We start from the raw sequence: 15,118 nt of genomic DNA on the forward strand, positions 1-15,118 counted from the left end.
TACATTCAACTTTATTGTCATTGCACTTGTCAAACGTACAAGGAAACGAAATGCAGTTAGTGTCTTCCCAGAAGTGCTTATGCAGTGAAATAAACACAGTGTACAGCATATACACGTATATACACACATATACAGTATATATATATATATATATATATATATATATATATATATATATATATATATATATATATATATATATATATATATATATATATATATATATATATATATAAAAATATGTATGTACACAGTGCAAATTAATAACTATTTCTACAAGGTGCAGGTCAGATATGGCATTAATGACATATATATCACGAACAGATGAGATGTGATTATATGATTTACACAGATTTGAATGACAGTATATACATGGGTTATTGCAGCATTCACATGAGTGTGGAAGTATTTACAGCAGCAAACTAATAAAGTAGTATTGGATATGTTTTTATCTTTTGAACCCCTTTTAAGGGATTTTCGATGCCGTAATACATTATAACTATCACAGCTTAACAAGACTTGGAGTATAATAATAATAATATAATTAATGTAATAATGATGAAACCTTTCATCTTTATGTAGAGTTTGCCGTTCTTTTGACTTCAAGTTCACGTCTTAACACCATGAATATTCAAGATAATAAACGTGGCTCCGAGACGCGTTCAAGCAATGCTGGTATAAGCCATAATAATAATAATTATGATAAGCGACACCATAAACTTCTGCAGTGACTTTATTAAACTTTGAACTTTTCCTCTAATTGATTTAGTAAATGTTTAACTGTAAATAAATCCTGAAGCAGGGAGGAGCTGCAGAAGTCGTTTACAGAAATGTTCAGGCCTGATTTTAAGGTTTATGTATTCCAGTTACACATCACACGTCCATCCGTCTGGAAAACACACATTTATCATAAACAGACCAATGAACTTAAGGTGCAGCCTTTTTGTCAGATGTAAATGAAAGAATTAAGAATGGGATTTAAGGAATAATACCAAACATATTTTTAATGTATAAACACAGATTTATGTTTATTCTGACTAAACTGAATTTGTTTAAGAAAAGTTGCTGTTAACTTTGACTCGGACAGTTTTTGAGTTGGATCGTAGTAAAACAACTTTGTGGTGCTTCATGAATCTGATTTGGGATCAGAATTGAATAATTTGGGAGCTTTGACGTATTCTTTAAAGGCAGTAATGAGTGAAGCTTCAGTGAAGCCGGTCCTCCCATCCTGACTCCTCATCCACACACATCTGGGCTGACTGTGACTCCTCATCCACTCACATCTGGGCTGACTGTGACTCCTCATCCACTCACATCTGGGCTGACTGTGACTCCTCATCCACACACATCTGGGCTGACTGTGACTCCTCATCCACTCACATCTGGGCTGACTGTGACTCCTCATCCACACACATCTGGGCTGACTGTGACTCCTCATCCACACACATCTGGGCTGACTGTGACTCCTCATCCACTCACATCTGGGCTGACTGTGATTCCTCATCCACACACATCTGGGCTGACTGTGACTCCTCATCCACACACATCTGGGCTGACTGTGACTCATCCACTCACATCTGGGCTGAGCACCCTCACAGACTACAGAGGGAGAGCCAGAGGGGTATTTATTCCAGGAAGCGGGTTTTGTGAAAACTCTGAGTTTGTTAAGCCTGAGATGAGGGAAACCCGGAGTTTTCAGTTCCAGTAAGCGACGTAACTCAAACTCTGAGTCAGTTACTACGGCAACTGAGCCTGTGAACCTAACCTGCTCGCTAGCAGGTTTACTTCAATAAACCCTGAGTTTCTCTCTGTCTCCTCCCTCAGTGGCGTCAATTCAGCCACTGGGCCTTTAATACACATCCGTTTTCTGCACCACGGACAGCAAGCGGCAGAGTTAGAGAGCAGAAAAGGCGTATCTGACAAACGCAACGTATTTTATTCATTATGTCAGTGCAACAATATCACAGGGACATCCCAGTTTAACTTCAAACAGTTAAAGTCCAAATGCTAAAAGGAGAGGGAGGGAGCAGAAGAGAGAAAGAGAGAGAGAGTAAAAAAAAAGTCAAATATTTCCCTTAAACAGATTTATAAGAGGGTAGAGTGATTTGATATCTTACCTTAAGATGAACTTGCATAATGAATCCATCAGTGGCTAACAGCCTCGTTAATATCTGCTGCTGCTGGGGCAATATTGGACCATCACTTGCCTTCTTTCTTTTTTTTTTTTAAATTGCGTGGTTGTCTTCTTCATTTTCATTTTTGTAAGTTAGTAACACTGCAGAGCTAAAAACCAGATTGATAGCGACCACTGTCGTCAGGGACGCTGGGACATCACATTTCAAGATATGAGGGGGGTACAAGTGTTGGGAAAGATAATACCTAGTGAAATCCATCATGGTGTTTTGATATGCATTTCTAGTTATTTTATATGTATTAAGTAATAGGATAAATCAATACAAGTAGACACAGAGTAATTCCATAAATGTATAAAAAAAATAAAAGAAACATTTACATTTTCCCCTGAAGCCGAGGTGTGGCGGCTGCCCCTGATCTAAATGACAATAAAATTTCATTCAATACCATTCCACCACTGTTTTCATCTGTAATATTATAAGACAGTGTGCTTAAATGTTAAATGAATACTGCATTCAAACTTACACATTGACTGCAGCAACTTTCTCCCACGCCAATTCTCTCCTTCGCTGCTGCAGCTGTTCTTTTTTTCCAAAATCTGCTCTCATACTCGCCATACGCACGTATTAACACTTCTAACTCCAGTGGCGTGAAGTACGTGGATCTTCAGATGCAAACTAATGTTTCCTCAAAGGGATTTTGTATATTGAAATGTTAAATAAAGTTTAAAAAAAAAAGAAAAGTATGTGGATCTTTTGTTGTCGCCGGTTGCCATGGTGAATCTATTGAGCTCTATTGATGATGGCTTTTTATTTTCCTCATGCACGCGCTTAACTTATGGTTAACAAACTCAGAGTTGATTGAACTAACTCATATCTGCTGTTCTGGAACCCAAAACTCTGAGTTTCCTATCTCAGGTTAAGTAAACTCAGAGTTCAGGTTTAGACTCAGAGTTTGTTGAACCTTCTTCCTGGAATAAATGCCCCTCAGATCTGCCCCTCAGATCTGCCCCTCTGGCTTTGAAGGAAGCCAGCGGGGCTTTCCTCCGTGCTTTAGTCTCATCACAGGTACATAAAATGCGCATGTGCGGTGCTTCACCTGAAGCCGTCCGTGTGAAACAACCAGAGGTGGTATTAACCAGTTACATTTACTCCATTACATTTACTTGAGTACGTTTTGGGAAATTTGGTACTTTTAGTAGTAGTTTTGAATCACTATACTTTTTACTTTTACTTGAGTAGATTTGTGAAGGAGAAACTGTTCCTCTTACTCCGCTAGGCTACGTTGAGCTGTTACTTTTCTTTTATCCCTTTTATCCACGTACGCGTCAATCTCATGACATCACTGGGTGATTCTTTGGGAAAAATGTTTGTTTTTGCATGTTTTGTCACATTTACACAGACTCAAACACACACAGAGTTTCTATGAGTTCATGTTTGTTCTAGTTCTGCCTGGTTAAAAAAGAAAAAGTAAAAAGGCTTGACATTTTGTGCTACTTGTGCTTAATTTATTTATTTCTATCCTGTTATTATTTTATTATTTATTAAAGTACTTGAATTTACTTTAAGATTAATTTAATTTAGCTATTTTTTATTTATTTTATTGATTTAATTTGCCTGAAGATGATTATTTTGTACTTTCGACGTTACTCAACAGTTACTCAGTACTTGAGTAGTTTTTTCACCAAGTACTTTTTTACTTTTACTCAAGTAATTATTTGGATGACTACTTTTTACTTCTACTTGAGTCATATTATTCTGAAGTAACAGTACTTTTACTTGAGTACAATTTTTGGCTACTCTACCCACCTCATAAACAATCAAATAGAATTTAAAAAACAGGCTAAATGAAATGATGTTACACACTCTTGTACAGTAGGTGGCGGTATGCACCTTAAAGTTGTTTGCAATCCGCCAGTAAAACAGAGAAGAAGAAGAACATAAACAATCCCATTGTTACAGTCCGGTTATATAGAGGCCCGTGGGTGAGACTGGCAGCGCCGTTTCAGGCAAGATAGTGACAATTTTTTTTTTTTTTTTTTTTTTTTTTTACCTTGTCTGCACACATATTATTGATTGATACCATGACGGTAGAAACCAAAAGTGTATATATGTGCATTATTACTATATTTAATAAATACATATATATACGCACACATATGCGTACACATACATAAATATACACATACAAACCCAGTGTTTTTTTGTTTTTTTTTTGGAGGGTGGGGGTGGGGGGGGGGGGGGGTGGGGGGGGGGTGACGACATCCACTGCCAATCCAGGAAGCAGGAACACACGGAGACACACGTCAAGCACTGGAAATCTGCAACAAAAAACCACAAACAAAGCACGAAACCGGCACGGAGCCAACCAAAACAGTAACGGCAATCGACCTAAATCTTGAGATCTGATCGCAGTCTGAGCTAAGCTATCGCTATCGCTAACCCAGGCATCCCATTCATTCATCCATTCAAAATTAAATTATTAAGTTTTTGATGTCCTGCCAGTGCAGGCTCAAATCCTCCATGGCAGGACCCTTCCATACCGCATTCTCACCGACACAGACATACAATCACGCACCGTTTCCCCCTCCCCGGGGTGGTCCAGCACCGCCAGAAGGCACCCCTGGCTGCACGGCGGGCCCCGCCAGGCCCGGGTAACCCGACCCACCTGTCCCAGGCCGGTGAGGGAACGCGGGTAATGTGGGACCCCCTCCTGCCCCTGGTGTTGAGTGCATGTGATTAATGCAAACAGGGAGGGGGAGGGCCAAGTATCGATTGACACCGACCCCCCCCCCCCCTCCCGAACTACGTGTCCTTGTCAAGTGTATTTATAAAGTGTTTAATGTGCAGTGTCTATTTTGCTGTTAAAACCGTGAGGCGGGGAGTGCCACGCGGGACGGTGCCCCCCACGACCCGGACCCCCCCGCCTTTCGCCTATGTGTGTATGAATCGTGTAGGGGGGGCAAGAGGGGGAGCGGAGGCCGAAGCCAGGAAGCAGGACCAGCAAAGCCGGCCCTGATAAGACACCCGCGTCCCCCCACCGGCCATCCAGTAGACGGGGGCCGGCCCTCCGAGCCGGGCCAGGGCCCCACCGTACCTCCACGGGCGCCCGCCGGAGCCCCCAGACGGAGGGGGGAAACGGTCCAACATCCTCCCATTCATACTGACAACATAAGACATAGATACCTGGGAATGGTGCCACCCCCGCCGTCGCGCCCGCCCGTGCACCCCCCGGTCAGGGGAGGCCCGATCCCCCGGACCCGGCCCCACCCCCCCCCCGAGGCCACCCCGGCGGACACCCCAAGGGTCACGGAGTCCCCACATCCGCAGGGGCACTTGGCCCCCCGCCCAGCGACGGCGGACCAAGGCAGCAATGCCCCCCCAGCGCAGACAGCCACCCCCCACCCAGGCAGGGCCGGGCCCTCCGGGTGGGACCCCCACGTCCACGGCCCAGCCCCCCCCGGGAGGCCCGGAGACGCCCAAGCCACAGCCCCCCGCCCGAGCCCTCCCCAGCCACCCCCCCCACCGCCATGAGGCATCCCCCCCCATAGGCCCCCAAGGCCCCCACCGGCCAGGGACAGGGCCCCGCGGGCCCCACCCACCGCCCCCCCAGGGGCCACCAGAGGCCCGCGCCCCAGACCCCCCAAGCCGACCCCCCAACCCCAAGGGCTACGAGATCACCCCCCCCCCCCCCGCCCCCACTAGGTAACGAAGCCAATAATCGGGGACCACAGAGAGTGCAATTCAGCCGAGTGTTGTTCAGTGGAGGCAGACATTATCTCACTACTAATATGATCTGATAAAAGATTCCTAAAATGATTGATACATAAACTGGATTTTTGTTTCCAATTTACTAGAATGGTTTTCTTTGCGATACATAAAGCAGTGAGAACCCGGTGTGTCCAATTAGGTTCTATTTGAGTGTCTCCCAGGTGACCTAATATACATACCGTGGGTTACACTGGGATTCTGTGGTTGATCCATGTGGATAAATCCTCACAAATCTCCTTCCAGAACCTCTGTACCGGTGTACAGAACCATAAAGCATGCATATAATTATCTGGGGTGTTCTCTGTGCACTGTGAACAGATATTAGAGGTGACAAAGCCCATCTGGAACATCCTTTGTCCAGTATAATGTATTCTATGAAGAACTTTGTACTGTATAAGTTGTAAGTTTGGGTTTTTAGTCATAGTAAACGTATTTAAGCATATTTGTGACCAAGAAAACTGGTCGGTATTCAGAGAGAGATCCGCCTCCCACTTGGAGATCGGGAGAGAGACTGAATCGTCCAGTTTAGACACTAACCTGTAAAGTTTTGATAACAACTTTAAAGTGCTTAGATTTAATAAATCTATTATCTTAGCGGGAAGTTGTAAGTCTAATTGTCTAATTTTGTATGTTTTATTTATTATGGCCTTGAGTTGTTGATACTCTAAAAATGTACTCCTGCTAACTCCGTATTGAACCATAAGTGTATTGAAAGGTACAAACTGTCCTCCTACAATTACGTGCTGTAAATACTGTATTCCTTGATCTCTCCATTGAACGAAGTTAACCATCTTTTTATCATTTTTCACGATGTCTGGGTTGTTCCATATGGGTGTACGGTCACATGGAAAAAGTGAAATTTTAGCTACTTTAAGAAATTCCCACCAAGCTGATAAAGTTGTGCTAATATTAATGCTTTTGAAACATTGATGACGTTTGATACTTTGACTAATAAATGGTAACTCTAAGATAGTGACAATTAATGTAAGCAGGATATCAGCCGGGTGGACAAATTTCAAAATAAGGGACGACGACAGAAGCAAAACAGACTGTGGCCTGTCGACGCGGCTAACGCGGCTAATCGGCTAACGCAGCTAATCGGAATGTAACAATGGGATTGTTTATGTCGTACTGGGAGTTACGTGGAGTGTTTAATAAAGTTCCCTGTGAGTAAGGTTTGTCCAGTTTGTATAATTAAGGAAGATAGAATTTACTGAAACATGGACCAGCAGCTACAGCCACAGAGCTGCTGCTCTGCTGCTGCTGCTCAGCCAGGCTGCCAGGCACGGGGAGCCGCGGGTGGCTCAACATCTCCCCCTAGTGACACTAACCAGTAACTACAAGTATCGGTGCGTGGTATCGGAGGATTTTTGCGAGTCCGAGTACGAGTATATGAGGGCAGTATCGGCCCCGATACCGATACCAGTATCGGTATCGGGGCATCCCTAAGACAAATATATGTAAGCTAATTTTTCCTTGTAAACAAAATCGGGCATCCAGATGGAGATTCAATCTTACTTTGTTACAGAATGAGCAATTTTGCCAACAGTTAGAATTTAATGAATTTATTCGTATGAATGTAAATTCTGTAGAAGATAACAGATACCTATGGGGCTCTATTAAAGGTTTCATAAGAAACAACGCAATTGCATTTGCCTCAGGCCCTAATAGAGCTCAGCTGAAAAAGATATCAGAACTAGAAACCCTTCGGTCAGCACTAACTCTTGAACTCTTTAAGAAAGAGAGAGAATTATGTAAAGTTAAAACAGAATTAAATGCTCTTTTTACTCAGAGGGCTGAGTTTCTCGTTCATAGAGTGAGGCAGACTGCTTACCTTGATGGAAGTACACCTAGTTATTTATTGGCCAGTAAAATAAAAAATAATGACAATCTTGCCCATATAACTTCTATTAAGGCAGAAGATGGAGTCTTGTTACATGATCCAGAACTAATAAATAAAGAATTTCTGTCATTCTATAAGAAATGATATACAGTGTACAAGTAAAAATCTTGATACTTTATTTGCTGATCTTAATTTAACTAAATTTTCCATTGCAGATTTGAATTCTTTGGAAGCCACTTTAACTTTTACTGAACTGTACAATGCGCTGAAGGAGATGAAATGTGGTAAGTCACCTGGTTGTGATGGAATTCCCCCTGAAGTGTATTTAACCTTTTGGCCTGAATTAGGTCCTTTTCTGTTTGGAATGATACAAACTGCTATTCAGGAGGGACGTTAACACAGCGTTCATTTCCTTACTTCATAAGCCTGGTAAAGATCCTAATTTTTGTTCAAATTGGCGTCCTTTATCGCTTATTAATGGAGATATCAAATTATATGCAAAAGTCTTAGCTCGCCACCTGGAGACCATTTTGCCTCCGTTAGTGCACCCTGATCAGACAGGATTGATCAGAAATAGATTAGCTTCTGATAATATAAGAAGACTTCTTCATATTATCCATTCAGCACCATCTATAGCTTCTACTTGCGCATTGTTGTCAGTTGATGCCGAAAAGGCTTTCGATCGCCTTGAGTGGCAATTTCTAACAGAGAATGGGTTTTGGCACAAACTATTTGAATATGTTTAAAACCTTATACAGTAATCCTACTGCAATGGTCGTAACAGGTACTCAGTGTTCTCCTCCCCGTCCAGGATGTCCGGCCTCTCCACTGCTGTTTGCTCTATCACTTGAGCCATCAGATGAAGAAGATCCGTAATTGTCAGGAGGTGAGGCAGATAGAACCATAAGATAGCTCTTTATGCAGATGATTTATTGTTATTTCTCAACCATGCTCCATCATCACTCTAAATTGTTCTTAATATTTTCAATGATTTTGGTTTAATTTCTGACTATAAAGTTAATTTAAACAAATCTGCTTTATTACCATTAAACATATCCATGACCAATTTAAACTTGAAATCAGAAATACCAATAGTGCCAAATTTGAGATATTTAGGTTTAGATAGATATCCTTCTCTCGATACTATTGTTTAGAAGAACTATAAAAGACTATCAAGCTCCATAAAGGATGATTTGAGTAAATGGACACATTTAATGATACCCCTATCCGCTCGCATCTCTATTATAAAGATGAATATACTTCCCAGAGTTAGTTTTTATGCTAGTGTGCTTCATTTACCTCCAATAACTGTTTTTTGGGAAAAAAAATCAAGGTTGGATCTCTAAATTTATTTGGAAAAACCAGAAACCTAGGATAAAAAACAGAATTCTTCAATATGATAAAAAATCTGGTGGTTTAGGTGTACTAAATGTTGAACTTTCCTATGTATCTTTTATGCTTCGTCCTTTGATAAGATGGTTGAACCAAGATTCTGATGTTCCCTGGGCTGAGTTAGAAAAATAGATTATATTACCATATACCCGCAAAGATATAATTTTTTCTGATTTATCTAATACTTATTGTCGCATTCATTTTGGACCTTTAGTTGCTCATTCAGTCTCTGGCAAACTGCTGTAAAAACGGGTCAGTGGGAGACGAAATGGCACATCGATACAACGATATCTTCAGGTATAACTTATTAAGAATAGAGGAGAAGCCCATTATATTTTCGACATGGAATAATAAAGGTGTTCACACCTTGTCACATATAATAAATGACACAGGGCAACGGTCTTTTAATGAATTAAAACAGTCATTTGATTTACCTGGTGATACCTTTTTTTTTATTTACAATTAAGAACAGTAATGCGTACATATGGGGTACCTTTAGGCCAAGCATTACCTATTCATCCGCTAGTGAAGATAATACATTTACAAAAAACTGGTGGATTTGTATCATATATATATAAAAAACTGCAACAAAAACTGTATGTTCCGATGGGCATTGTCAGAGTATGGAATACTGATTTAAAAGATCATGGACAAAATATAGACTGGAAACGAGTGTGGAATAATATCCCTTTGACATCTAGTAATTATAACCATCAGCTCATCAAATAAAAACTTATCCATAGATTTTATTTATCACCAAGAAAATGCTGTCATCTTAGAATAACCACAAGCCCAGTCTGTTCTTTATGTTCTTTGAATGTAATTGGTACATAAACCCATATGATGTGGGAATGTCCAGGTGTTTACTCCTTTTGGCGACAAGTTGTAGATAAGTTATCTTCATATACCTTGTCTTCCTAATATTATACTGTTAAACGATGACTCTTCTATCACTCTAAATAGAATTGAGAAGAAAATATTATTTTGTGGACTAACAGCATCTAAGAAAATTCCAGTCATGAGATGGAAAAAGGTGCAAAGACCCTATTGTATCTGTAGGATTTTTTTTTATTCTTTATTCTTTCTTCTGACGAAAAGATGGCCTTTTTGCCCCCTTAAACATGCCCCAAAAGTCACCAAATTTTGCACGCAAGCCAGACCTGGCAAAAAATTTGATATTTAATGGTTTGCATTAATGGGCGTGGCCTAACGGCTCAACAGCGCCCCCTAGAAAACTTTGTGCCTCAAGCCCCACAATACGGTTTGACGTACATGCAGGGAAATCGGTACACACCTGTATCATGTCGCAACTTAAAGAAAAGTCTCTTGGCGCCATGGCCGAAAACAAACAGGAAGTTGTTCATTTTGAATTAATTGTGTAATTTTGGCGCAATTTTTGCCATTCCTTCGGCAGTTAATACGGCCCGAACCGTAACGTGCACCCAGGTGAGTTATACATCAAAATGTTCGTCTCCATCCTGCGACGACGCGCATTACTTTTCTCTTTCAAAAGCGTTACCGTGGCGACGCTAATCATTCATCTGATTAGTCCAGACAGAAAAAACTTTATGCCTCAAGCCCCACAATACGGTTTGACGTACGCACGAAAATCGGTACACACATGTATCATGTCCCAACTTAAAGAAAAGTCTCTTGGCGCCATGGCCGAAACCGAACAGGAAGTCGGCCATTTTGAACATTTTGAATTAATTGCGTAATTTTGGCGCAATTTATGCCATTCCTTCGGCAGTTAATACGGCCCGAACCGTAACGTGCACCCAGGTGTGTTATACTTCAAAATGTGCGTCTCCATCCTGCGACAACACGCATTACTTTTCTCTTTCAAAAGCGTTACCGTGGCGACGCTAGACGCCAAAAAGCGCGCCCCCTTTCATCTGATTGGTCCATATTTGATAGTTCCCCAAAAGTCACCAAATTTTGCACCAACCCAGGCGATAAATTTGATATTTCATTGTTTGCATTAATGGGCGTGGCCTAACGGCTCAACAGCGCCCCCTAGAATAATTTTCTCTGCCATAACTTTTGAACGGATTGTGATAAAGAGTCGTGGGTGGTGTCATCGGACTCGGTATTGAGTACTTGACCTTCATTGGCCTGAATTAGCCCCGCCCCTTCTTCTGATGGTTGTCCCTATTTACTGCTATAGGTTTTGAATGGTTTCACATAGAGAGTCGTGGGTGGTGTCATCAGACTCGGTATTGAGTCCTTGACCTCAATTGGGGAAAATTGCATGTGCGAGGTCCCGTTCATCGCTGCTTGCAGCTTTAATTATTATTATTATTATTATTACCCTAAATAAATTGCCTTTTCGGAGGCCACACTTCAGATGTCACGTAAATTTACATATTTTATGGGCGACAGGCATGGCACGCGGGCTCGATAGCGCCACCTACTTCATGTTTTTTGATGAGCCCCACAATATGCTTTGACCTACAGCTAAGACATTTACGGGTCCATTGTATCAGACAAAGACCTACAAAAAAGTCTCTTGGACCCATGCTCTACCTCAAACAGGAAGTCCAGCATTTTGAACAGAAAATGTCATTCTTCATGACTGGTCATTTCCAGGTCTCGAACTTTAACAAACTCCTCCTAGAGATTTTATCGAATAGGCTTATAACTGTTTGTACAATCTAGACACATGACCGATGTGTGTATGATTTTCCTTCCTTATTTATTATGTAAGTACTCATTTTTCATTCATTGTTCATTTGTTCCTCATTTCCTCATTGTGAAGATCTGTCTCTTTAGGCCATACTGCACCCCGCTTTATATAATATATAATACTGCTCCTTTATTATGGAGGATTTTTTGTGCCAAAATTAAATAAATAAATACATCATTAATTAATTAAATTGGGAATGAAATATATCATTAATTAATTAAATGTGTCATTAATTAATTAAAATTAGAATGAAATATGTCATTAATTAATTAAAATACAATTCATTTCAAGGAAAAATATATATTTATTATTTCAGCATTTAATTAATTAATGACACATTTAATTAATGATTTCGTGTTGCGTGAGAATCATGAAATGTAAAACTGCATTTAATTAATTAATTACACATTTAATTAATGATTTTGTGTTGCTGAATCATGAAATGTAAATGTAAAACTGTCAGTTTCACTCGTCAAACTCAGTGGGCGGAGCTAACGCAAATCCAGTGGAATCCACTGCTTTGGTCTGTACGGAGCCTGGAGGTGACATGGAAATTATTATTGTTATAATTATTGTGCGCACGACTTATTATATCATGCCATTCACTTCAACATATACAGCTATTGATGCCAAGCATTTATCTAGTCGTCAAGTCCGATCTCGGGAAACTGGCTTCACAAACGACGTTTTAAAAGTGGAACTATTTCCAGAGGCGGAGTTGACACAAAGTGCTTTGACATTGTCACGTGAGCGTGCTGGACCAATCAGAGTGGCCGCTGGTCCAAGATCGCTGCCTACAGTGCTGATTTTATTTGTAGAAATAAGCTTTAAATTGCACTAAAATGACTACAAACAATGTTATATGTAAACGAAAATTATTCTGAATTATAAACCTAAGAGACCTGCTGAAACAGTGATAATTCTGTCATTAGATAGAACATTAGACAGTGATGATTCTGTCATAGGGGTTCTCCCTAATGATGGAAATATAATACCCATATGCTCAAAACCTATGTTAAACCTGCAATAATAACATGTTTTCTATTTTAATAGAGTTGTATTATAGTTATTATATATTATATATTATATACATATATATATATATATATATATATATATATATATATATATATATGTATATATATATATATACATATATATATATATATATATATATATATATATTATAGTTATTATATATTATTATAGTTGTAATATTTCTGGTTCGTTTTGTTAACTCTGAGCTTTGTTGGTGTGTTTGTTAGTTTGCTGGTGGTTTTGTTCTGAACACTTTTCTCTGTTTCTCATTTTGCTGGGACGCCGGGTCCCTCCGCCGAGACACAACTTTTGCGGTATGCGGTTATTTTTATGTCTAAAAATGATGCGCAGTGCCGACCCAATCAGAAACGGTACAGATATTTTGGGATTTTTTTTATATATATATAAAAGAAATACATGACTTCACACAATACACGCGCTGGGTGACGCCTCCGCTCCGACGTCGTTGCTACGGCAACCCGTCAGATCAGTCATGATGTGGCCCAGTCTGAACAGAGCCAGATCCGATTTGGACACTTGCTAAAAACAGTGTGGACAGTCAGCCCTGAAAATCGGATATGAGAAGGAATCAGATATGAATCAGATTTGCCTGCAGTCTGAACGTGGCCCTAGTTTATCGGAATGTGTCCCGAAGCCCTGCAACAATCCATTATGTGGATTCGATTTGCCTTGACTTGATGTGCAGGGGAACCAATCAGGTGTTTGGAAACCGCCCACTGAGTTTGACGAGTGAAACTGACAGTTTTACATTTACATTTCATGATTCAGCAACACGAAATCATTAATTAAATGTGTCAATAATTAATTAAATGCAGTTTTACATTTCATGATTCACACGCAACACAAAATCATTAATTAAATGTGTCATTAATTAAATGCTGAAACAATAAATATATATTTTTACTTAAAATGAATTGTATTTTAATTAGATAATGACATATTTCATTCTAATTTTAATTAATTAATGACACATTTAATTAATGATATATTTCATTCCCAATTTAATTAATTAATGATGTATTTATTTATTTAATTTTGGCACAAAAAATCCTCCATACTTTATGGAGTAAATGTAAGAAGGCAAGCATTCATAGGTTGCAGGTTGCTTACAATCAGTACTGGAGTTGAGGGGGGATGAGGGTGGTGGCATTTTTCCAGTGATGAGTCTTGTTTTAAATGTAATGAGATTATTTTTACTAAAATGAGACATTTTAACTAGAAATAAGACAAATATTCTTGTTAAGATTTTGAGTTTTTGCAGTGATCCATTTTACTTCCTGTGAAGGACAGAGTCATATTGATAAGTTCAGAAAAGTGTTTTTTATTGTTGTGTTTTGATGTATTTGATGTAAGCCCAGTGGATATTTAAAGCTTACAGAAGGCTGCATTTAACTGCTGCTATGTCATTCCTGCAGTATTTCTGCAGGTGTTTTGGTCACTGCTATTATTTGTAATATATTATATTATTTGTAATCAGCACAAATTATCTGTCCCCATATGATAAAATCCACCATCCCCCCTGATTTTTTTTTTTACAACACGAGTACTGGTGACAGTTATTCTACTCATCACTGCATCTTATATGAAAAACTTGGGTGGACTTCCCTTCCTGACAGACGTGGTAGGCATTGGTTTCTCTTTGCTTATAAAGCCCTAACTGGAAGCTTCCTCATTACCTTAGCTCCTTACTGAGGTGATAATGGCAGATACTCAACCCGCTCCTCAGATTTTCTTATGCTGGACGTTTCATGTCCACGGACTGAACTGGGAAAAACTGCATTTAGCTACTGCGCGGCTCACAGTTGGAACATTTTGCAACATGCATTGAAGTTGGAACCGTTTGTGCAGCTTGGTCAATTCAAATCCTTAATTGCTGACCATTTTACTCATGTTTGTAATTATTTTTAATTTTTCTCTTTTATTTTTATTGTATTCTTTTTATATGGTTGTTGTACATTCAGCATCATTGTAAATGAGGGCTTGCTCTCAATGATTTCTCATTCTCACTGATACATTCTTTTCTTCCACTTGGTTGCAGAATGTTTGACGGCTTACCCGGGCAGCTAGAAGCCGACTGAAGAGAAAACCACATTACTAGGACGACGCTGCCATCTAGTGTGAATTAAATGCAACTTCAGCTTTCTTGTTTCTCAATATCAGGATCACTGTCTGAAAGCTTGAGACAGGTCTGACAATATTCATCATGTGTAATATAAATATAAATCAGCCAGATCT

Source organism: Cololabis saira, chromosome 21, assembly GCF_033807715.1.
Source record: "Cololabis saira isolate AMF1-May2022 chromosome 21, fColSai1.1, whole genome shotgun sequence".
Lineage (NCBI taxonomy): Eukaryota > Metazoa > Chordata > Actinopteri > Beloniformes > Belonidae > Cololabis > Cololabis saira.